Source organism: Lepus europaeus, chromosome 8, assembly GCF_033115175.1.
Source record: "Lepus europaeus isolate LE1 chromosome 8, mLepTim1.pri, whole genome shotgun sequence".
Taxonomy (NCBI): domain Eukaryota; kingdom Metazoa; phylum Chordata; class Mammalia; order Lagomorpha; family Leporidae; genus Lepus; species Lepus europaeus.
Window position 1 is genome coordinate 35,171,962 of NC_084834.1, and position 26,540 is coordinate 35,198,501.

Here is a 26,540-nt window from a genome sequence, read left to right on the forward strand (position 1 = left end):
TTACACTTTCTTGTAAACATAATCTAGTTTCCTAAATAAATATTTAATTAGTATATTCATATATAATTCATATATTCTATTTAGTCAGTCTTTTGATATTTAACACATAGCTGTAGATAATTTTTATTGAGTTACTTCTCTAAGTAAATTTTGTATGTATTTTAAAAATGTATAGAAATTTTACCTATAAAAACTTATTAGATTTTAGGCTAAGTGTCATTGGTTTGGAAATTTAAGGATGACTTTATATTGGTAGGAAAATTCTTGACCTTCTGAATTTTTGAAATGCTTGCAGGTAGTAGAATTTCAGCAGAATAAAAGCAGACCATGCCAAAAACTGTACTATGAGATTTGTACCATGCAAGTCACTAAAATATTTATTGTTTATAAAACACTTTTTCACACTCGAGCAGTCTTTGAAATATTACTCACTAAAAATGTCTCCCCAATGAAGGATTGTTCTAAAGTGCAGTTGGCTTTTTTCCTCTTCTCTCCAATCAGGGAGGATCTATAAAATGGTAAATATTCCAATGTTCTTCTTGTAAAGTACTATATATTTGCTTGTCTCAGGCAAGTGTAAGACTATGTTGGCAGAAGTCAGCATCTGCTTATTAAGTAATATTGCTATGGCTTGTAAAATTGGGAAGCAGCATATTTGAAGCTACAGCATACTTTTGATATATCACTGACTGTTATGCCTTTCAGAATTATTGAAGACATACTTAAGTCTGAATCAGGGAATAATGTCAGAGAAAATAAATATCTACTTTTTGGCAGCAGTTTAAAATATATTAAACTTTAGAAATGGTCAAACTCACACATATGTTATTTGATTTATTGACTTTTTTAAATGTATAACCAGCATGCAGTGTTCAGAATGACCTTTTGAGGGTTGTACTACCACTCTATTTTTTTGTAGTCTTATGCCAGTGTGGCCCAATTATGATTTTGCCAAGTAAATAGTAATGTGAGAGTACCTTTCTTCTTATGTAGGAATAATGTGATTAATATATATTAATGTACTTTGAATTCTTCATTTTAGCCCAAAATGGCTATGTCTAAATATCAAGAAGTTGTTCTCAAAAATAAGGGAAAATGCATTTAAATATTAATGGCATATACTAAATCATAATTAAATGATTGACTTTTTAATTTTTTGATTATTAAACTCTTTCAATCATTCTCCTAAATTCTCAAGCCTTTCTAAATCTTATGACTGTTGAGTTATTTGGGAATTATTGGTAGCAGAATTCTTATGCCTGAGTGGGAGTGAGGAAGATAAGTCTTATCTAAGACCTCACATCATTTACTTAGAATGATATTCAGCCTGATAATACTGTCATACTTATTCTTCTGCGGACATCCATGTATATGCTCTTAGAAAACAGCCTTTTGGAACAGCCATTCAGGGAAGCCCAGTTTCATTTTTTTAAAGATTTATCTATTTATTTGATAGGTAGAGTTACAGAGAGAGAGCTTCCCACTGGTTCATTCACCAAAGGACCACAAAGGCTGGAGCTGGGCCAATCCGAAGCCAGGAGCTTCCCTCTAGTCTCCCACATGGATGCAGGGGCCCAAGCACCTGGGACATCCTCAGCTGCTTTCCCAGTCCATTATCAGGGAGCTCGATTGGAAGTGCAGCAGCTGCAACTGGAACTGGAGCCTATTTGGGATGCGGGTGTCACAGGCTATGACTTTACCCGCTTTGCCATAGCGGTGGTCCCCAAGATTCATTTTAAGAACAACTTATTTTGTAATGTTTCATAAAACCCACCCAAAATCTTGCTGTATGTATCTGGAAAATCTTATTGGCTGGCATCAACTCCCCCCTCATTGCAACTATGACAATTGCAAAAAGCCCAAGGAAAGTTTTATTCATGCAAATTAGAGAGCTTATGCAATGGACAAACCCAAGTTACAGTTTTCCAGAATTTTTTCTTGCTGCAATAACTCTCTACCTTCTGTGCTTTAGCCTCCTCAAATAACATGTGGCCATGGAACACACTGTGTTCTACTGTATGCCTGGAGAGCCTTTTGGCCCTGTCACTGCCTGGAAAATGCAGTACTTTCTTTTGCTTCATCTTGGACTCCAATTCCTCTGTAAAGCTTTTCCAAATTTCCCTCTCTTTATCTAACATACATTGTTTTGGTATTCTCTCCTTCCTCTCCCTCTGCTTATTATCACCCTGTACTTACACCCTTGTAATTCTTTTTTTTAAAGCTTTTATTCAATGAATGCATTTTTCATAGATACAACTTTAGGAATATAGTGGTTCTTGCCCCCATACCCATCCTCCCACCCTGACTCCAATCCCACCTCCTCCTCCCTCTCCCATCTCCTTCATTATGGTTCATTTTTAGTTTAACTTTATATTCAGAGAACCAACTCTATGCTAAGTACAGATTTCAATAGTTGCACTCACACGCAGCATATAAAGTACAGTTTGAGAACAAGTTTTGCAGTTAATTCTCTTAGTACAACTCATTAAGGACAGAGGTCCTATATGGGGAGTAAGTAACAACCGTGACTTCTGTTGTTCCTTTAACAGTTAACACTCTTATTTATGACGTCAGTGATCACCAAGGCTCTTGCCATGAGCTGCCAAGGCTATGGAAGCCTTTTGTTACCACAGATTCCAACAGCATTTGGACAAGGCCATAATCAAAGTGGAAGTTCTCCCCTCCCTTCAGAGAAAAGTACATCCTTCTTTGATGACCCCTTCTTTCCACTGAAGTCTCACAGAGATCCTTTGTGTAGGATATTTTTTGCCACAGAGTCTTGGCTTTCCATGCCTGAAATGCTCTCAGACTTCCATCCACCAAGAAACCTTAAGGGTTGATTCTGAGGTCAGAGTGTTAATTGTAGCAAATGTCATTCTATGAGTCTGCTGTGTGGACTGCTTGCCATATTGGACATTCCCTCCTTTTTAATTCTATTATTACCAGCAACTTAATGTTATTTATATGATCTCTTTTACACTTAATCCTATCTATATGTTGAATTTATCACTTAATATGATCACTTAAAAATTAAGATGGAATTTTTACCACCAATTTTAATGGGGCTGGAGTCCCATAACAAGTTTTTAAACTGTACCCTTAGAAGTAAGTCCATAGGACTGTATGTAGAACTATATAGCTTTACAGTTATAAACTATCTCCTCCCTCTTATTCCTCCTCTTATTTTTTACTGGGAGCTATTTTCATTTGACTTTATATACATATGATTAACTCTATGTTATATAAAGAGTTCAACATATAGTATGAACAGGAGAAAAGAAAAAAATAAAAACAAAACAAGTGTCCCTTGACAGTCGGGACGAGGGCTATTCAAGTCATTGATCCTAAAAGTGTAAATTTTACTTCTACAGTTTCCATTTTAGGAGTGCTATTAATTCTCACAGATCAGGGAGAACATATGGTATTTGTCCCTTTGGGACTGGATTATTTCACTAAGTATGAAGTTTTCCAGATTCATCCATTTTGTTGCAGATGACCAGTTTTTTTTATTTTGTTTTGTTTTTGTTTTTTACTGCTGTGTAGTATTCCATAGTACACATATCCCATAATTTCTTTATCCAGTCTTCGGTTGATGGACGTTTAGGTTGATTCCATGTCTTAGCCATTGTGAATTGAGCTGCTATAAAAATGGAGGTACAGATAGCTCTTTTGTTTCCTGATTTCTTTTCCCATTGGTAAATTCCCAGGAGTAGGATGGCTGGGACATATGGTAGGTCTGTATTCAGATTTTTGAGGTATCTTCATACTGTTTTTCATAGTAGCTTTACCAGTTTACATTCCTACCAACAGTGGGTTAGGGTGCCCTTTTTCTCACATCCTCTCCAGCATTTGTTGTTTGTTGATTTCTGTATGAGGGCCATTCTAACTGGAGTGAGGTGCAGTCTCATTGTGGTTTTGATTTGCATTTCCCTGACGGCTAGTGATCCTGAACATTTTCTCATGTGTCTGGCCATTTGGTTTTCCTCTTTTGAAAAGTGTCTGTCTAAGTCCTTTGCTCATCTCTTAACTGGGTTGTTTTGTTGTTGTGGAGTTTCTTGATCTCATTTTAGATTTTGATTATTAATCCTTTATCAGTTGCATAGTTTGCAAATAATTTCTCCCATTCTGTAGGTTGCCTCTTCGTTTTCCTGACCATTTTTGTGGCTGTACAGAAACTTCGTAATTTGCAGTAATCCCATTTGTTCATTTTGGCTTGGACTGCCTGTACCTCTGGGGTCCTTTTCCAGAAATTGTTTGCCTGTGCCAACGTCTTGCAGGGTTTCCTCAATGTTCTCAATTAATTTGATGGTGTCAGGTTATAGATTTAGATCTTTAATCCATGTTGAGTGGATTTTTGTGTAAGGTAGGGGTCTTGCTTCATACTACTGCAGGTAGACATCAAGTTTTCCCAGCACCATTTGTTGAAGAGACTATCCTTGCTCCAGGGATTGGTTTTAGTTCCTTTGTCAAAAAAAAGTTTGTTTTAGATGTTTGGATTGATTTCTGGGGTTTCCATTCTGTTCCATTGGTCTATCCATATATTTTTGTACCAGTACCATGCTGTTTTGATTATACCTGTTTGATTATATTATGTCTTCATATTTGCTATTGTGATACCTTTGGCTTTGTTTTTTGTTGTATAAGATTGCTTTAGCTATTCGAGGTCTCCTGTTCCTCCACATGAATTTCAGCATCATTTTTTCTAGATCTGAGAAGAATATTTGGTATTTTGATTGGTATAGTGTTGAACCTGTAAATTGCTATTGGAAGAATGGGCATCTTCCAAAATGATAATGATTCTTCCAATCCATGAACGTGGCAGATTTTTTCTTTTTTTAAATCTTCATCTGTTTCTTTAATGTTTTATAATTCTAATTGCAGAGATCTTTGACATCCTTGGTTAAATTTATTCCAAGGTACTTGCTTTTTTTTTATGGCTATTGTGAGTTGGCTTGATCTTAGAAGTTCATTATCAGCTATAGCATTTTCTGTGTATACAAAGGCTGTTGTTTTTTGTGTGCTGACTTTATATCCTACTGTATCAAACTCTTCTATGTGTTCCAATAGTCTCTTAGTGGAATCTTTGGATCCCCTATATATAGAATCATGTCATCTGCAAATAGGGATAGTTTGACTTCTTCCTTCCCAATTTGTATCCCTTCAATTTCTTTCTCTTGTCTATGGCTCTGGCTAAAACTTCTAGAACTATATTCAATAACAGTGATTACAGTGGGCATCCCTGTCTGGCACTGGATCTCAGTGGGGATGCCTCCAACTGTTCCCCATTCAATATGATGTTGGCCATGGGTTTGTCATAAATTGCCTTGATTGTGTTGAGGAATGTTCCTTCTCGACCCAATTAGAGTTTTCATCATGAAAGTGTGTTGTATTTTATCAAATGCTTTCTCTGCATCTATTGAGATAATCATATGGTGTTTGTTCTTCAATTTGTTAATATGATGTATCACATTGATGTGAGAATGTTGAACCATCCCTACATACCAGGGATAAATCCCATTTGGTCTGAGTGAATGATCTTTCTGATGTGTAGTTGGATTTTGTGGGTCAGGATTTTGTTGAAGATTTTTGCATCTATGTTGATCAGGGAGATTGGTCTATAGTTTTCTTTCTCTGTTGCATCTTTTCCAAGTTTAGGAATTAAGGTGATGTTGGCTTCATACAAAGAATTTGGGAACATTCCCTCCCTTTCAATTGTTTTGAATAGCTTGAGAAGAATTTGGGATTAGTTCTTCTTTAAATCCCCTTTGTAATATTTCATAGATAGCATTAGGATTTGTTTGTTTGTCTTCATGAGTGGTTTGTATTCTCAGGTCTTCCCAGATTAGACAGTTGAACACAGGATCACAAGAACTTGACAGAAAGACATTATTTATTTTCTGGCTTCTTTCCACAAAGTTTCTCGTCATGGGATTGTCTTTTATGAACCTATCCAGTTGTCTTGTTGGCTTCTAAGAATTTATTTGAAAGGTAGAGTTATGGAGAGAGAGCGAGTGAGCACGAGTGAGTGCGCGAGCTTCCATCCGTTGGTTCATTCCTGAAATGGCTGCAACAGCGAGGGCTGGGCCAGGCTGAAGCCAGGAATTTCATCTGGGTCTCCCACAATTATACAGGGCCCCAAATACTTGGGTCATCCTCCACTACTTTCCTAGGTGCCTTAGCAGTGAGGTGGATCATTGTAGAGGCAGCAGGGCTCAAACTGTTGCTCATATGGGATTCCAGCATCACAGATGGCAACTTAACCTGCTAGGCCACGAAGCATTTTTCTCTTCTACCACTTATCTCTCTGTTGCCTTCAGGAAGCCACCTTTGGCTTCCATACTCTGTGCTTGATCGTTTCTCCTCCACACAGAGTTCTGCCTGTTGTTCCACTTGAATCACCATGCTCTTTCCACGCGTCCTGCCAAAGCTTCCCTACTCTCTCTGGGAATCCACTGTCACCAAAAAGCCCTGTTTTTGCACTCTCAATCTCTCAATGCCTGCAGACGTTTTTTAAACATTTATTTATATGAAAGGCAGACGTGGAGCGAGAAAAAGAGATCTTTCATCTACTGGTTTACACCCCAAATGGCCACAATGACTGGGGCTGTGCCAGGCCAAAGCCTAGAGCCAGGAGTTTCTTCCAGGTCTTCCACATAGGTGCAGGGTCCCAGGGCCATCTTCTACTGCTTTCCCAGGCACATTAGCAGGGAACTAGATTGGAAGTGGCAGTCAGGACTCAAATGGGAACCCATGTGGGATGCCAGCATTGAAGATTACAGCTTAACCTTCTCTGCCACAGCCATCAGCTTCAGAAACATTTTTTTAAAAATAAAATATCTCTCCTCTTCCATAACAGAACAACAGACAAATAGCAATGAAGAAAAAAAAGCACTTCCTGTTTTTCCAGGGCTAGAACCTTTAATTTAGGAGGCTGTTTGTGTATCTAATATGCATGTTTCCTATTAAGGATGACTCAGAAGTTTAAAGGGCAGTATGACTATAGAAACAAACAATAAAAAAAGATTTGGCTAAGCTAACCTTCAGCGATCTAGAAAATCATAGATCCCAAATCCAGAGTGATAAATTCTTCTGAGACATCCCATTCATCAAACAGCATGTGTATGTAATCATTGTAATATATTTATTGTACAGTATGCTCTCAAAGCTGTTCCCAAAGCAGCAATACACTTGTTTTAGGCTTCTTCCTATATCAACTGATTGATATCTAAGAGATACCAAAGTTACTTTCTATAAAGCATTTTTTTGCAACATCAGATTTCCAAAGCTGAATATTCTTCCTGTTGAAGATGAAATTCCAGAAATCACTCTCTTGTTTCTTTCTCAGAATTCAATGGTCAGATTTCCTAGTATGATATTTTTCACTTCACACACCAAGACTCTGAGGGAATATTTTCTACTCACAAACAATAGGGGGATAACTTTGTTTTTGTTTTTCAAGGTATTATGCTTTCCCAATTCAGAAACTGGATGATTTAATGATGACTAAGTAACCAAATTAATACTTCCAAAAAATTGTTTTTTGCCAATGGTTACAAAAGGAAAGATTCTTATCTCTGTGTAAATTAATATAATTAACTTGAATCTTTTGAAAGAGTAAATAAAAGTTGCTAAAGCTGGTGTGAATACAACTTTAAGAGATAAAGGAAGAATTATTTAAAAAAAGACTTATTTTATCAGATTATTTTATGTCTCTTTAAATTTTCACTTTGCTGCTGGGGTTCCCCAAGACTACCCTCAGTTTGAAGATTCACTAGAAAACTTCACAGAATTCAGAAAAGATGTTATGACTACAATTTATTAATGATATTATAGACTATCATCAATGGTAAAAATGTATATAAGGCAGTACATTAGAGTTCTTCAGAGAAGCAGAACTGACAGGAGATCTCCCTCTCTCCAAATGTATTATGGAATTGGCTCACACAATTATGTATTTTGAGGCATCCCACTAGCAGTGCTGTTTGCAAGCTGGATAACTGGGGAAGCTGGTAGCCAACTTTCTCAGCATCTGAAGGCCTGAGAACTAAGGGAACCAATGGTTCAACTCCAAAGGCCCAAGAACCAGGAGTGCCAATGCTTAAGGGAAAAAGAAAAGTGGTTGTTTCAACTCAAACACAGAGAGCATCCTGAACCTTTTGATTCTGTTCTATCCCTCAGCAGATTGAATAATGCCCACCAGCGTTGGTGAGGTAGATCTTTACTGAGTCTACTGATGGAAATGCTAATCACTTCTGGAACTACCCTCATAGACACACACCCAGAAATAATATTTACCAACTATCTGGGAATCCTCTGATAAGTTAAAATGCCACATAAATTGACCATTACACACAGGGTCCTGAAAAGACCAAGCATGAGCTTCAATAGAAGCTGCCACAGTGTAGTTGTATGGAGAATATTTAATTCTCATAGCAATGATTTGTGACACATTTAATATATTGCCAGCTAGGGCAGCTCACTTGAACCTAGGTGTCCAGGGTTTTTACTGGGGCTTAGTCACATGTGCTTCCAATTGACACCATATTCTCCAAGACTCCAGGTGAAAAACAAAAACAAAACGGACATTCATCGTATCACCTTGTTAACATAAATATTAGATATCACCCAAGGTCCCAGGTATAGAAAGACAATTTTGCCAGCCAGGGTGTTTCAAGGGCTGATAGCTCATCTCTGAGGAGCCCATTAAGAAGTGGTCCCTCTTTTCGATTATTCAGGGTTTGAGTATACCATCTCTGCCAAGTTAACCATTTAAAGACGTTGGAGACACGCAAGTTGAGATCGTGTGTTACACTTACCCTTCATTTAAGAAGGGTGATATGGTCCACTTGTCAGAGAAGCTGTCCTTGAAGAAAGGGCCTTACTTCAAACTGAGGATTGGCAAATACATATACATTTCTGTATTTTAAATTGTTTAAAGCACATGATAGTCCTTCTTAACTAACTATGCCAATCTCCTGAGGAGACTTCTAAACAAAAATAATCTTAAATTCACATATCTTTGAAATGAAGCACAACTTAAGAATGGGGAAGGTTAAAAATGCATCAGGTAACCAAGTTTTTCTTTGCAATCACACACAGAAATCCTATAAAAATCATTGTTCAACATGTGCAAATACTAGTCATCACCTGGTGTCTTCCCAGATGTACCATGTTTCGATATCCCCCAGAAGATTCCAAAGGTAGACATTTCAGGAAACAGATGACTGCACTTTAAAGTAGGAATGTGGAGGTTCCTCTCCTTGCTTTGTGCTCTAAAGTATGCTACAGAGAAAGTGACCTGCCCCTGCCCCGCCTCACCCGTCCTGCCCCCAAGCAGATGGATGATTAGGATGTATACAGCCAGTCAGTAGGACCAGATATTCTCGTTCCTGCACACACTTTCCTGTAAACAACAGCACATAACTTTTCTCTAAAGATTTTCTCTTCTGCTCCTAGGAAGCGGTATTGTTACAGTACTTGAATCCGGAGGGAATCATCAGCAAGGCTAGTCTGAAGTTGGTTAGCCATGCAGTATCCTGTTAGAACTGCAATAGCAGCTTTCTGTTGAGTATGGCCAATGCATTGACATAGAAGGCAATGAATGCCAGTGAGAAGCTTATCATTAGTTTTATAGAAGTTCTATATTGAATTAGATGTAGAGTACTACAGATGAGTGAATAAGAAAGTATCCACTTAGATTTTGTTGTGCTAAACTGCAAGATAGTCTGACCTACAAATGCTTCAGATTTAAACTCATACAAATATTCTTAAGCATAGCTCACAAACCCATCTTTTTGGCATTTACACTGGGAAACTTTTGAAAATATCTTTGTAATTATGATGAAAGTATAATTATATTAAATAAGCATCAGAATAATTTTGAGGAAAATGAGTACAAACATGAAATATTAAAGTCACACTTTTTATCCCTGAGAATGGTAGACATATTGATAGTAAATTATTGACAACCTGAGTTTATCTTAAAACTTCTACCCTGGAATGGAGAACAGCTAGGCTTAACCTCTGTTTACTGACTATGAACATTTCTGGTATCAGAACAACTCCAGGAAATACAGGTTATTTTTATTTACTTGACAGACTTGTTTGTATAGGGAATATAATGAATTCCACAAATATGTATTGCCATTTCTGTGCATGGCATAATGCTAGGTGGTATTGGAGAGAAATCAATCTTGTATTGGTTAAACATATACAAGAGAATGCAAGGGAATGGAGCTTTTGAAAGCATACTTCCTATAGAATGAAAGCCGTAAATTTTATTCCCAAATAAATATATCCAAATATTTAAAATGATACGTCCCGCCGCCCTCCTCCCGGGCCGCGCTCCCCTCCCCGCACCCGGCTTCTCCGAGCCACTAACCCGCGGCTGCAGCGGCCGCCCGCGCCCCGGCAGCACCATGACAGATCAGGCCTTTGTGACACTGACCACAAACGATGCCTACGCCAAGGGTGCCCTGGTCCTGGGCTCATCCCTGAAATAGCACAGGACCTCCCGAAGGCTGGCCGTGCTCACCACCCCACAGGTCTCAGATACCATGAGAAAGGCTTTAGAGATAGATAGTCTTTGATGAAGTCATCACCGTGGACATCTTGGACAGTGGCGACTCTGCGCATCTCACCTTAATGAAGAGGCCTGAGTTGGGTGTCACACTGACCAAACTGCACTGCTGGTCCCTTACCCAGTATTCAAAATGCGTGTTCATGGATGCAGCAGATACTCTGGTCCTGGCAAATATTGATGATCTTTTTGAGAGAGAAGAGCTGTCGGCTGCACCAGACCCAGGCTGGCCTGATTGCTTCAACTCCGGGGTCTTTGTTTATCAGCCTTCAGTGGAAACCTATAATCAGCTGTTGCACGTTGCTTCCGAGCAAGGCAGTTTTGGTGGTGGGGACCAGGGCTTACTGAACACATTTTTTAACAGCTGGGCAACAACAGATATCAGAAAACACCTGCCATTTATTTATAACCTAAGCAGCATTTCTATATACTCCTACCTCCCAGCATTCAAAGCGTTTGGTGCAAATGCCAAAGTTGTGCATTTCCTGGGGCAAACCAAACCATGGAACTATACTTACGATACCAAAACAAAAAGTGTCAAAAGTGAGGGCCATGATCCCACCATGACTCATCCACAGTTCCTCAACGTGTGGTGGGACATCTTCACCACCAGTGTTGTACCTCTGCTTCAACAATTTGGCCTTGTCCAAGATACCTGCTCATACCAACATGTGGAAGATGTCTCAGGAGCCGTATCACACTTTTCCCTTGGGGAGACCCCGGCCACCACACAACCATTTGTGTCCTCAGAAGAACGGAAAGAGCGGTGGGAACAGGGCCAGGCTGATTACATGGGAGCAGATTCCTTTGACAACATCAAGAAGAAACTTGACACTTACCTCCAGTAGCACTGGACACACCCACTTCACAGGCACTTGTTTCTGATACTTAGCATCTAGAGCTGGGTTGAGAAAAGTCTGTTACAGCTGCTAGAGGCTTTCACTAAAACTCATCAGATGAAGGGTTTCTGTAGAGCGAGAACTGGGCAAAAGTTGTGAGGTAGCAGTTCTGTTGTAGGGACAGTGTTCTGCTTTTCAACACTAGACTTACTTAGCTGTTTCACGAACTTTCACTTGGGCAGATTGCCAGTTATACATGGTAAAGGCAATATATATTGATATAAATATATATTGATATATCAAACTATTAAGATGGCTGTATCAATTCTTTGGGGGAAAAGTATAGAGCCAGGTTCCCAGTCAGTTTCCCTTCCAGGCAGCACGTGGCATCCGGTCCCCTGCTTTCTTGCTTGCTTGCTTGCTTGCTTGCACCCTTCACTAGACCTGCATTGTAGAATTGCCCAGAGGCTGTCAGAGTAAAGACAGCCTATAATAACACTGCTGAGTGACTCATAGCAACAATGGCATCAGCAGCTGGCGCGAACCCATTTCACTGCCTAGCCTGTGTCTGAAGATGTTCACCAGTGTTCTGTGTACAGTGAGGAGGCAGCATGCTGAAATGCTTCTGTTCAGTTCTGTATATTTGAAAATAGTGTGTTCTCTGATGGTTACCTGCAATGGCACCCTGTATGAAAAATAAAGACTCACTGCCATAAAAAAAAATAAAAAAAATAAAATGATACAAGATTATGAAGCTGTCTTTTATGTCATAAGTCTAATTACTTCTTCAACTAAAGAAAAAAATCACCGTAGCATAATCAACTTGTACTTCCTAATATTTTGCATTGTGTGAAAGTGATATAGAAATATGCATTGATATAATATATATATTGAGAATTCACCTCCCTAGTGTTTTCATTTTTTTGCCTGCATAAGCAAAACTAATTAATAAGGATGGTTGATTACTTTTTCTGAATAAAGTTGTAGCAGAGTAAATTAAAATAATTTTTGTAAAATTAAGATAGTTAAAAATGCAGAATCTGAGGCTGGCATTGTAGTGCAGTGGGTTAAACCATCACTTGGAACACATTCAACATCAGGATGCCTGGGATCAAGGCCGCCACATCTTCCAATCCAGCTTCCTGCTAATGTGCCCAGGAGACAACAGATGTTGCCCCCAAGTTCTTGGAGACCTGGTTCCTGGCTTCCATGTGGCCCAGTCCCAGCTGTTGCAGGCATATGAACATTGAACAAGTGAATAGAAAATCTCTTTTGCTCTGCCTCTGTAACTCAGTCTTATAATGAAATTAATTTAAATCAATCCTGTTGATCTGAACTCATAAATTGGTGTTTACTTTCTTAAACTGTTATTTATCTTGCTAAATTTTTATATTCAATAAGACACGTTACTAATTTTGCCAAATAAATCATTGCCAAGTTTATTTTCTATCTACCACTGAATCTTGTTTAGATGATTTTTTGTCTTTCATTTTTATTGTTTCAAAAGTGATGTGCTTGAAGGTGTCAGAGTACTAACCCAATTATCTTGTTACCTAATTTCTTCCTGCGAGGCTTGCTCTGAGTTGTCTCAGTTCTGTTTGCATGAAAGCACAGTCTGTTTTAGGTAGGAAATATTATAGGTGAATTAATGGTGCTGTATTGATGAAAACCTCAATATTGTAACTATCAGTGAAATAATTTAGTGAATTTTAAATATTATTGTATCTGGAATATATTTTAGATTAATTTCCTTTCCAGAGATTTTTTAAATTGACATTAGTGACAGTCTTCTAGACTTTAAGTAATTTTTTTACCATCCTTTTTTTTAAGCTTTTATTTAATGAATATAAATTTCCAAAGTATAGCTTATGGATTACAGTGGCTTCCTCCCCCCCATAACTTCCCTCCCACCCGCAACCCTCCCCTTTCTCGCTCCCTCTCCCCTTCCATTCACATCAAGATTCATTTTCAATTCTCTTTATATACAGAAGATCAGTTTAGTATATATTAGGTAAAGATTTCAACAGTTTGCCCCCACATAGCAACACAAAGTGAAAAAATACTGTTGGAGTACTAGTTATAGCATTAAATAACAGTGTACAGCACCTTAAAGACAGAGATCCTACATGATATATTTTTTAAAAATTGATTACTTTTGTATGCAATTTCCAATTTAACACCAGGTTTTTTTCATTTTCAATTATCTTTATATACGGAAGATCTATTCAGTATATACTAAGTAAAGATGTCATCAGTTTGCACCCACACAGAAACACAAAGTGTAAAAATACTGTTTCAGTACAAGTTATAGCATCACTTCACATTGGACAACACATTAAGGACAGATCCCACATGAGATGTAAGTACACAGTGACTCCTGTTGCTGACTTAACAATTTGACACTCTTGTTTATGGCGTCAGTAATCTCCCTAGGCTCTAGTCATGAGTTGCCAAGGCTATGGAAGCCTTTAGGGTTCGCCAACTTCAATTTTATTCTGACAGGGTCATAGTCAAAGTGGAAGTTCTCTCCTCCCTTCAGAGAAAAGTACCTCCTCCTTTGATGGCCCCATTCTTCCCACTGGGATCTCACATGCAGAGATCTTTCATTTAGGTCTTTTTTTTTTTTTTTTTTTCCAGAGTGTCTTGGCTTTCCATGCCTACAATACTCTCATGGGCTCTTGAGCCAGATCTGAATGCCTTAAGGGCTGATTCTGAGGCCACAGTGCTATTTAGGATATCTGCCATTCTATGAGTCTGCTGTGTCTCCCCCTTCCCATGTTGGATCTTTCTCTCCCTTTTTGGTTCTATCAGTTAGTATTAGCAGACACTAGTCTTGTTTGTGTGATCCCTTTGACTCTTATACCTATCAGAGTGATCAATTGTGAACTGAAATTGATCACTTTTACCATCCTTTTTCAAGGTCAAATTGGGTAGGTATTGTTTTATAACTGAAGGAGAGCAAGAGAGAGAGCGTGCACAAGCAAGAGAGATTGATTCTTGCCAAGTAATTACATTAAATATTCTCTCTGGGGGGAAAAGTGTCAGAAAACTAAAGGAGTTGTGAAAATTGGTAGAATAAATTAACTTCTTGTAAAATCATTTTCCACCTCATTAGAACATTTGTTTCTGAATGTCAGAAGCAGATGAAATAATTTTACTATAGATCTTACTTCCAGAATAAGGCTAAAACTCACTAGGTACTGCAATGAAGATTACACAACATTCTAAAGGTGTCCATGAAGTCTAAACTGTCCATTGAACAGAAAAAAAGGATGGGGCTTATGTTGAACTTCTGAGTTATGTATTTGGGACAAGCACATGTGATGAAGTGTTATGAAACATAGATAGCAGTATCTGCCAGCCGTTTTTATTAAGATTGAATGCTTGTGAAGCGTTAAAATGTCATCCAATAAAATTTGTTATGTTGAATTTTAAGAAATCAAAAGGCATATTAAAAATGATATTACAGAAAATCACCTGTCTGCCTTCTGTGATGCATGTTTCTATTATTGTTTGTTTAACAGCCTTCATTTCTTTGGCATTTCCTGACGTCTCCCTCCTTGAAAAATCTTTCATTTTTCTTTTCTCCTTCCTTCCATCCTCCATCCTCTCCTTCCTTCCTCCTTTCTTTACTTTTTTCCCTCATTCCTTCCTCGTCCTCTTTCTTGATCTCCTGTTATCCAGATGTTGGCTTTAATGCTAAACTTAATACCACTTTGAAATTCCCTCTTTAGATTTAATCTTTGTACACCTGCCTGACCTTGTCTCTGGCTTTCTCTGTTCTTCCCAACAGTACCCAGTAGTCAATGGCAGCTAATCAATTAGAATCCATAACTGAGGAAAATAGGTTGCATTTTCCTAAAAGTCCTTTAGGTTTACTACTGAATTACATTCAGAGTTTTGTGAACTCTGGTTTGATTTAACAGGCTTTTTGCCATTGGTTAACCTTTGTCCAGGCATCACCAGGTTAAGGGGAATCGGTTGTCCTGAGCAGAATGTATCTCTTTGTTTTACATGATAATAGACATGGAATGTCTTTGCTAGGAAAGGGCATGGATTTCAGATCTATGGCTCATTAAAAGAATATACAGAGTTTTAAAAAATGATGCTAATGTAAATGTGTGTTTAGACTGCTTAAAGAGCTGTGTAATTATAGTCAAAAATATGCTAAATAAAACCACAGGAAAGTGGAATTTTACCCATTCAACTGGACGGGACAATATAATTACATACATTGTACGTGTTCTTGAATGAAAATAAGTTATCCCAGTAGCCTTTCCCTATATCTATAGAGTCTGAGGGCTAAACAGGGTTGTTTTTTTTGGCTCCTGAGCAGGTGTTTCCTCAAGAGAATTTACTAAAGCGATGATACTGATATCGGAAAACTGACTCCTAAAAATCATAGGAAAATGTGGTCCTTAAAATTCCCCAGAAGCGCCATCTAGGATGCCACATACGTTACCGGAAGTTGGGGTGCCATATGATATCACCATATGCTTATTAATAAATCCCCAATATTAATAAGCCCAAGAGAGTTCTTGCCTAATATTTAGAGAAGAATTCTAAATACCGGCACAGATAAATGAGGCATCATGGTACATTTTAAGCCTTTACTTAGTGAGAAAGATTCATAGGAGAGTGAGAGCTTTATCTAAGAGAGAGGGGTAAATCTGGGTTCACACCGAGCACCAGGAACCAGCCATGTGGAGGAGCATCTAGGCCAGGAAGCCTAGGGCAGGTGGCCCAAAGGCCACGTGCCCTGGGGGCGGAGGGCTACAGCCAGCCCTCTACTGGCAAGAGGCCAGGAAACAGAAGAGAAGGGCTGGACACACCACGTCCCAGGCTTTTAACCCACTTCCAAAGGGGAGTGGTTAATTAACCTGATTGGCTGGTGGGCACCCAGGTGTGGCCCGGTAGGGGCATGAGGTCACATAGGGGCGTGGTGAAGGCATCAGGGTGTGAGGTCACACAGGGGTGTGGTCTTCCAGCTCAGGAACCTAATCAATTTTAGCCTGTATGCCTGCCTACTTCAATACTTGCATGGTCTTTCACAACGTTTATATAGTGAGTGTTTGTCATAGCCCATCTCATACTGTGGCAGATCCTGGTACTAACGTGAGCAGAGGGTGGGAGCCACAGCCAATGCTGGGTTGTCCTGGTAGTTTAAGATCCTCCCCCAAGTCCCAAGGCTAAAGCCCATCTGAGAAGCCTGGGAAATGGGAAGAAGACGATAGTTTGGAAGACATTTCAGGTATTGGCATCCTGACAGTAAAACTGCACTTGGTAAACTAACACATATCTTACAGAAATAATTATTGCAAAGAGCACTTTAAATAAAAAAGGAACTCTAATTCTTAAGTAGCACACAGGTAACTTGTTAAATAAAGAGGCTTAAATTATTCATTTGTTGGAACCTTTTCATGCCAAACAGGAGTCTTTGATTTTGTAATTTTCCATCTTTCTCTTTTTCATGGTTATTTAGAGATGAATAGCCCCACTATACATAAAGATTCAGGTTGTTTAGCAATAGCTACTTTATAGGAGGAACAAAATGCCTTTTTAATTTGGAAGCAAACTTAAAACAAATGATCATGTTAGTTGAAGCACTTCCCTTGGGGGATGTGATAGGTAGGAATGGCAACAGGATTTGGCGTGGAACTGTCAGTTTTGGAATGCAGTGTAGCTAAGAAATATTTTCATTTGCTTTCCTGTTGATTTCTTGGCAGAGATTTCTGGCACAAAGTAAGGAAATCAAATTAGTGGGGATATGTGAAGTTCTAATATTTTATGTTAAAATGCCATTTTAAAATTAGTCTAAAAATAATCAAGTCTAGTTTGAATTTACCTACTAAGACTTGTAATTAGATTTCGGCTTTGTGATGTTATAGCTCCAAATCAGAACTCAAAGTGGGCAAAGGGTAAGAGTAGCTGAAACCAGTTAGCTTGTGTATGGATGAAGAGAAAAATGGGAGAAAAGCTAGGTTTTCACCAGGAGCTGCTATCATTCCCTAAATATGATTGTTTGAGACTCTGATGTCTAGGGGTGGGTCCTGGCACAGCAATTAAGATGCTGCTTAGGTTGCCCACATTCCATATGGGAGTCCTGAGTTCGAGTCTCATCTTCACTTTATTTTCCAGCTTTCTCTGCTAATGAGAAGCAGTAGTGGTGATACAGGTACTTGGGTCCCTGCCACACATGTAAGAGACCCAGACTGAGTTCCAAGATCCCAGCTCCAGACTGGCCCAGCCCTGGCTATTGCAGGCATTTGGGGAATGAACCAGCAGATAGAAGGTCTCTGTCTCTCCATCTCTCAATTAGTAATAATAAAAGACTTTATTGTTTAGACTATAGTGTATCTAATTTTCAAAAATACATTGACTCAGGGAAGATGCTGAAGTGTGTACAGCTCTCTTATTTACTGACTTGAGAATAAGGGTATAATAATAATACAGCTCTTATTTACTGACGTAAGGAGAATAAAGGTACAATGAGGTGGACATCAGTGTTTTCGGGGAAGCGCTGAGTCCTTCGTAGACAACCTGAAGAGCTGACCTATAGAGTAGTGCCCTCTACTGGATACGGGCTTGTCAACTCTTCATCCTCTAGACTGGACCTCTATGTGGGTATGAGTTGTTGATGGTGCTATAGAACAAACTGCCTATGACTAAGCACATGCAGACCAAATCTGGCAGTATTTAACACTTCTCAATCTTTCTGTAGCAATTATTTTGGAATACCTACTTTACTGTTGTGAAATGAAATTCAGTAATCAAATGTACTTAGACATATAACTGAAACAAAAATCTAATACCGCAAATGCAAATTAAGAAAAGTAGGCTGCCATATAATTTCTTGCAATAGGTAAACACTGTAGAACTTAACCAGAGGACAGAATTGGCTCCAAAGTTTCCAAGGAACTCTTAGGGACTGTGCTTTAAGGAAAATATGTTAAATGTTTTGTGAAGTCTTTGGGCTCTAGAAAGAAGTTTTTCTGACTTTCTAAAGCATCCAGACTATCTCTTCCATATATATCATAATTATGTTTATAGTAATATAAACTCTATATAGGATTTTATATATATATACATATATAAAAGCTCTATAAACAGTATAAGAAACAGATAATCTCTTCCTAACTTCCTGTGAATTATGATGGCTTTTCCATGAGGCATTTTTGGTCTGGGCATCTGAATAGCTTTTGTCTCAGTGGTATCTTGGGAACTAAAAATAAGTTGAAATAGGTGACAGGGAATCTGAGTGAGAAAGTGCCTTCTTAAACCTTTTTTTCCTTAGAACAATAGATTAGAGAAGAATTAATGTCTCATGGAAACATGATTTAGGAATATTTTATACAACTCTTGATTGCACAGCTAAAGAAAATAACAAATATTTGAGTGGATAAGGTCTTTAACAGTCTAAATGTTTCAAGGATGGTCTAACTTCAAATCACTTGCGAATGTTCAGAATGAAGTCATTTGAGGACAATGCCTTTAATATCCTATTTCAATTTGAAATAAGGATTAAAATTTCTCATTAACATATGTACATATATATGTGTGTGTGTGTGTCCTTTCATTAACCCTTTCTATATCCTCCTACGTTGAGTGTCAAATCTCTCGTAGTTAGTTGTCTTTGTTAGAGTATCTGGCATAGAACCAATGTCATTTAGAGCCATAAGAAGCTTAAGGGACACCTTGATCAACATGTAAGTTTGAAAACAGGAAAATGAGGCCTATAGGTCTTTTGATTTGCCTAAGTTAACTCATGAAGTTAACTGTCTAGTGGGAAGCACATTCTGGCTACAAAGTATAAAATCATCTAATAAACTCCCTCGAGAGGAACTTACGTGGAAATTAACACGTATAAGTGATTAAATATTCTATTGAAATGACATTGGTTTTATTAACTGGTAAGAACGAGGAATGATGCAGGTCTTGGGTTCTGCTATGGTTGACTGCTTTGATATAACTCAATGTATTCCCAATGGACTTGGCAGATCATTATTATAGTAATAAGTAGTGTGGTGGGTTGGTCTGCCTCCTATTTATATTTCTCCTTAAAAAGTAAATTCAGACTATTATCATTCATTGGTCTCAACATGAGAAGATTCTATCTCATATACTCTATGCTTTTGAAAGGCATAACAGATAGTCAAAGATTAATCCATACACTGGTGGCTCTTGATGAAGAGGGCATATCATGAGCACCTGAGGAAGCTTTAGGTCTACTTAGGTCTGTCCTGCATCTCAAACCTACTTAACGGAGACTCTAAAGATGAATCTTTGGACATATTACCCAGGATACAGATTTGGAGCAGGTTAATATTCATTAGGGACTCTTTGGAAATGACCTTGTGAAAAATTGGAAGAGGAGTGTTGGAAGCAGGAGAAGTTGAACTGGAATGTATTTGCAATAGGTATCTTAGACAATCCCATGGAGGGAGTCCTAGTGTGTCCCACCCTTCAGAAAAGGAACAGGGCTTAGTTATCGTTGGAAGTGAATCATTGAGAGGCAGCTCAAGTTTGCCATCTGTTCCATGCACAGCAAATGCTTTGGCTTTGAGCTAATTAGCAGCCAATACTCCTGGCACTTGCAGCAATGAGCACCTTGAAGTCTGATGGGGTTATACCCAGGTCCTGCACTACTGCTCCAGTCAGATTGAGTATATGACAAAGGAATCTCACCTCATCTGGGAACAGGTCATTCTTTATTACACCTATTCCTATTTCTTGGGAGAAACAGAGAAAAGTTAGTCTGACCAGTATCAGTTGTGTCTCTGCAGCAGTATGTAAGCCTGCAACAGATATTCCTGCTCTCCTTCATCTTCTACTCGTTCTCAATGACACTTACCTTTGGTTGGAGTCTCTATTGATCTAACAGCTTATGTGGTAGATTAATCCTAATTAATAATGGGTCTGAACTCCAGGATCCAGTCTTCTCAGGCCGAGCTACACCATTGCACTTGCCTATAAACACTGGTTAAGGGAGTACAAACAAATGCTCAAGTGATCATTAAGTAGCAAATGTATTATTGTCTGCCTCCATTGAATCATAGCATCCCTAATTCATCATTATGATCAAGGCCAGTTTACCAGTCAGAATTGTTGACATGAAAAGCTGGACTGGGGACCAGCACTGTGGCAGAGCAGGTAAAGCCTTTGCCTGCAGTACTATCATCCCATATGGGCACCGGTTTGAGTCAACTGCTTTACTTCTGGTCCCGCTTTCTCTTATAGCCTAGGAAAACAATAGAAAATAGCACAAGTCCTTGGGCCCCTGCACTCGCATGGGAGATCCATAAATGAAGAAGCTCCTGGTCTCAGATTGGCCCAGCTATGGCCGTTGCCACCATCTGGGGAGTGAACCAGCAGATGGAAGACTTTCTCTCTCTCTCTCTTTCTCTCCTTTTACCTCTTTGTAACTCCACCTTTAAAGAAATCTTGACTTTCTCCATGTGGAATCAGAAAATTTATAAATTTATATCTGTTAAGAATATGAATAGATTCAATATAATTTCAATCATTATCAAAATGATTTTTCATTGAAGTTTACAAGTTGATTTTAAAAATGGAAAACAAGGTTAACAGAATAGCTGAATTTATTATTTCATTATTTTAAATTTTTTAAACAACTTTTTTTTTTTTGTTTTTAAAAAGCAAAAGAAACTGGGTCCCAGAAGCTGTAGTGGCCTCAGCAGTAGCAATTTTATGCATTCTTCCTTTTGCTATTTTTTGTTTGTTTAAATAGGTTCGTATTATCATACTGCTGGCATACCTCATTTGCATGAAATTCTGCACCATACATACTAATTGTAGCAAACTTGTTTACCTTCTCATCCCAGGAGTTTAAAAAAAAAAAACTACACAGGAAGATAATTTTCAATGACATCTAACCAAACTTCGTTAAGCGAATTGTGCCAAGGTTATAAATTAAATGAAAAATAACACTTTAATATTTGGACATCAAACTAAAAAAATGGTTTCCTTATACAAATTTGTGTACTTTTTTAGAAAGGTAATAAATCCTTATATGGTCCTTAGAATTTAAAGCATAATGAACAGGAACCAAGGAAAAAAATGCAACTGATTGCTAAGGCTCTGCACTTGATATTTAGTGTTTTCTACCTTCATTATATTTGGCAATATATTCTGAATTTATTTTTTTAAAGATGGAAAAATTAGACTGCTAAATGCCAGATTCTTATTGTAGTTTTATGGAGTGATTAAGACATGCACATTTTACTCCCAGCTTCACCATCTGATCCAGTTTCCTGCTAATGAAGGCCCTGAGAAAAGCAATAATGGCTCCTCTAAGTTCCTGCTTACACGTATGAGAGACCTGGATTGAGTTCCTGGCTCCTGGCTTTGGCTCCAGCCATTGTGAGAATTTGGGGAGTGAACCAGGGAATGGGAGTGCACTCTCTCTTTGTTTCTAAAAGAAATAAGTAAATAAATATTACTTTTGAAATTGTAGGAATCCAAGGAATGTGGTAGTAGAAAAAGGACAGATACATAAGTGCATGGATGGAAAATGTGGGGAACGTCAGATACATGTTCTCACGTGTGACGATATGGTTAGATTATGTGATAAAGATACAAAAATAATTCAGTGGAAAAGAAGATAAACCTTGAATACTGGTAAATTATGTATTTCCAAAATAATGGATTTCAATGTATTCCACACACGATTTATAAAAAACTCAGTATGGATTATAGGCTTAAATATAAAACTTTAAGAAAAAGTCTTTGTGATTATTGGTTACTCAAAGTTCCCTTAACTTCAGAGTCAAAAGCAGCACTATCCATTAAAAATACCATGCAAATTAGACTATTAAAACTAGAACCTTCTGCTGTTTGAAAAATATTTTCAAGAGAATGAAAAGATAGGCCACAAATGGGGAGAAAATATCTGCTAAGCACATGCTGTTATAGGGCTTGTATCTAGAATATAAAAAGGAAAATTTAAAACTCAGTGGAAAAAAAGCCAATGTGAAGCAAAATGTTTGAAGAAACACTTTTCCAAAGAAGACATCCAGATGGGAAATGAGAGTTTGAAAAAAATGCCCAGCATATTAGTAATTAGGGAAAAGAAAATTAAAACTGCAATGCAATACTACACAATTATTAGAATGTCTAAAAATAAAGAGCTAACCCTGTGCAGGGAATTGGTGAAGGCCCGAGATAAGAAGTCTCATGCTGTACTGGTAGGAATTCAGAATGCAACAGCTGCTTTCAAGCAGGGATTTGGAATTTCATTAAAAAAAAAAAAAAAAACTATTTGAAAGGAAGAGAGGGAGAGGGAGAGAGACAGAGATGGACAGGCAGATCTCCCATTCGCTGGTTCACTTCCCAAATGCTCAGAGCGTCCAGGGGTGGGCTAGGCAAAAGGCAGAAGACAGAAGCTGGTAACTCAATGCTTGGGGTCTCACGTGGATGACAGGATAGAATTTGATCTATCAAATTCTGCCTCCCAGGATGTGCCCTAATAGGAAACTAGAATGGAGAGTAGAACTTAGACTTGAATCCAGCACTCTGATATGGGATGTGAGCATTGTAAGCAGTGGCTTAACCACTGCACAAAAAGCCTGCCCTAGACTGAAAGTTTGCTATAAAGGCAAACATTTATCATACACTCGTGAAATTCTTCTATGTACTTACTTAAAAAATGTAAATATGTTTATACACAAATACAAAAAAGCCTGTATGTTAATGTTTATGGTAGCTCTATTCGTAATAAACAAGTAAACAGTGCAAATGACCTTTGACCTGTAAATTGATAAATGATAGCATATTTACACAATGGAATCCTACTCTGTACTCCAAAGGAATGAACTATGGATATATGCAAAAACATACATTATAATAAGTAAAATAATAAAAAGTCAAAGGGTTACATACTTTATGACTTCATTCTGGAAATGATAAATCTATAAAGACAGAAAATAATCAATTACTGGCTAGATATTGAGAATGGGGTAAGAGTTAACACACAGAAGCATATGGCAATATTTGGGGGTGGTTATTCAATTATACATACTAAACAAAACAAAATCATAAGGGGCCTGAGTAAACAATTCTCAAAAGGAGAAATAGAAATTGCCAAAAGATATATGAAAAAATGCTGTAAATGGAAATACAAATTAAAACAGCTTTATCAATTCACTCTTGTTAGAATGGCTATTAAGAAGAAAAAAGTTACAAATGCAATCAAGAATGTGGAAAAGGGGAACTCTTATACACTGCTGGTGGAAATGTAAATTAGTACAGTCACAATGGAAAATACAGGAATTTATTTTTTTAAAGATTTATTTATTTGAAAGAGTTATTTTATCTAGTTATTTTACTTATTTCAAAGTCAGTTTATTTGAAAGTCAGAAAAGGAGAGGCAGAGATGGAGACAGAGTTCTTCCATCTGCTGGTTCACTCCCCAGATGGCCACAACAGCCAGAACTGTGCCTATCTGAAGCCAGGAGCCAGGAGCTTCTTTTGGGTCTTCCATGCGTGTGTAAGGGCCCAAGGATTTGGGCCATCACCTACTGCTTTCCTAGGCCATAGCTGAGAGCTGCATGAGAAGTGGAACAGCTGGGACTCAAACTGGTGCCCATATGGGATGCCGGCACTGCAGGAGGCGACTTTACCCAATGCGCCACAGCACCGGCCCTGTGAATTTCTTTATAAATTAGAAATACAACTACCATGTGATCCAACAATCCCATATTGAGTAAATATGCAAGTCATGAACTCTTTGTATCAGAGATACCTGCGCTGTTAAAAATAGCCATGATGTCCTTCATCAGATGAATGGATAAAGAAAATGTGGTATGAATACACAATGCAACACTACATAGCCTTTAAAAATAATGAAATGTTGTCATTTGCAGCAAAATAGATGGAAACAGAGGATATCGTGTTAAATGAAATAATAAACACAAATACTACATGTTGTCCCTCATGTGTTGGAGCTAAAAGGAAGAAAATTCTATCTGAGCAGAGAATGTTGATTGCTGCCAGCTGAAAGGGATAGGAATGATGGAAGGTGTTTGGATTAATAAAAATATAAGGAAAGTGTGGGAAGCGGGATACACAGCAGACTCATAGAATGGCAGATGTCCTAAACAACACTGTGGCCTCAGAATCAGCCCTTAAGGCATTCAGATCTGGCTCAAGAGCCCATGAGAGTATTGTAGGCATGGAAAGCCAAGACACTCTGGCAAAAAAAAAAAAAAAAAAAAGACCTAAATGAAAGATCTCTGCATGTGAGATCCCAGTAGAAAGAACGGGCCATCAAAGAAGGAGGTACTTTTCTCTGAAGGGAGGAGAGAACTTCCACTTTGACTATGACCCTGTCAGAATAAGATCGAAGTTGGAAAACCCTAAAGGCTTCCATAGCCTTGGCAACTCATGACTAGAGCCTAGGGAGATTACTGACGCCATAAACAAGAGTGTCAAATTGTTAAGTCAGCAACAGGAGTCACTGTGTACTTACTCCTCATGTAGGATCTCTGTCCTTAATGTATTGTTCAATGTGAATTAATGCTATAACTAGTACTGAAACAGTATTTTACACTTTATGTTCTGTGTGGGTGCAAACTGATGATCTCTATATACAGAAGATCGATTTAGTATATATTAAGATAATTGAAAATGAATCTTGATGTGAATGGAATGGGAGAGGGAGTGGGAGATGGGAGGGGTGCGGGTGGGAGAGAAGTTATGGGGGGGGGAAGCCATTGTAACCCATAAGCTGTACTTTGGAAATTTATATTTACTAAATAAAAGTTTAAATAAAAAGGAAAGCTGGGTGTAGTTTATGTGTTCTGGCAAATATACCAATATAAAATTTTAATAGGGGAAACTGGGTGTAGAAGAAATGGGAACTCTGAACAATTATATAATTTTTCTTTTACAAGTGTAAAACTATTCTAAAATGAAGTTATACTTTGGGGCTGCACTGTGGTGTAGTGGGCAAAGCTACAGCCTGCAGTGCCGGCATCCCATATGTGCACTGGTTCAGATCCCGACTGTTCCACTTCCAATCCAGCTCTCTGCTGTGGCCTGGTAAAGCAGTAGAGGATGGCCCAAGTCCTTGGGCCCCTGCCACTCGCATGGGAGACCAGGGAAAGCTCCTGGCTCCTGACTTTGGATCCACTCAGCTCCTGCCATTGCAGTAGATGGAAGTGCTCTCTCTCTTGATCTTTCTCTCAAGTTGCTCGCTCGCTCTCTTTAACACTGCCTTTGAAATAAATAAATCTTTTTTACAAAGTTATTTTTAATGTAATTGATAAGTTTCTGATTACACAAGAGACCATTTTGCTTTTTACTAAATACACACTGAAGAGCAAGCAATATAGCAAATTAACTAAATTATTAACAATAAGTTACTCTTGGGTGAGCGTTATTGGTTAGTCATACTATTGTTACATTTGTAATTTCTCCAAATTTGAAAGTTTCAAAATAAAGCATAAAAATATGATTTAGAAAAAAGGAAGTGAATTTAACATCATGTAAATCAAACTGCAAAACGAAAATTTTAACTAAGAGTACTTTTATTGTGCCCCATGCTAGGAGTGAAATAAGTTAGTTCCTATGATCAAGGAACTAAAACACCAAAATTTCTGAGCTTTAAGTTGTGAAGATGCTATACATAAACTTCCCTGTTGTTACAGATTATTTCTCAAATGCAGTGTTAGTATTTTGGACTATCATACTTTTATCACTTGGTTTCTAGACCCACAAGTTCTACCTAATTGGGTTTGCAGCACTATGCAAAGAGATTGCATCTGAGATGAACCTTGGAGGAGCCAGGTGTGTAACAGGCTTACACAGTGAGAAGATCTCCAGGCCTGACAACTTACAACAGCACAAACTTTGAGGGAAGACAAATGCACAAATATTTTTCAGTCTTTTATTGGAGCATCAAGTACTTATAGGACTATATGTGGATTAAAGCTTGCAAAGGAAAGTTGGATCCTATGATAATGTTGTGCTAATAAGATTATAGGTAATTCTGCAACCTTTTCAGGTGCTTTCACACATGGATAGCCTGATGATTGTAACTCTGTAGGGAGATCTGTGGGCCCGGAGGCCTTAGGGTAAATTCATATGGCTCATGAGAAAAGGTA

At 38.1% G+C, this 26,540-nt stretch overlaps 1 protein-coding gene and 1 pseudogene across 3 annotated transcripts in view; both read left to right on the top strand.

Moving 5' to 3' along the window:
* The window catches only part of INPP4B (inositol polyphosphate-4-phosphatase type II B), a 901,292-nt gene that overhangs the window by 186,326 nt on the left and 688,426 nt on the right, over positions 1-26,540 (top strand). The window lies entirely within an intron of this gene.
* LOC133765510 (glycogenin-1-like) lies at positions 10,334-11,765 on the top strand (annotated as a pseudogene).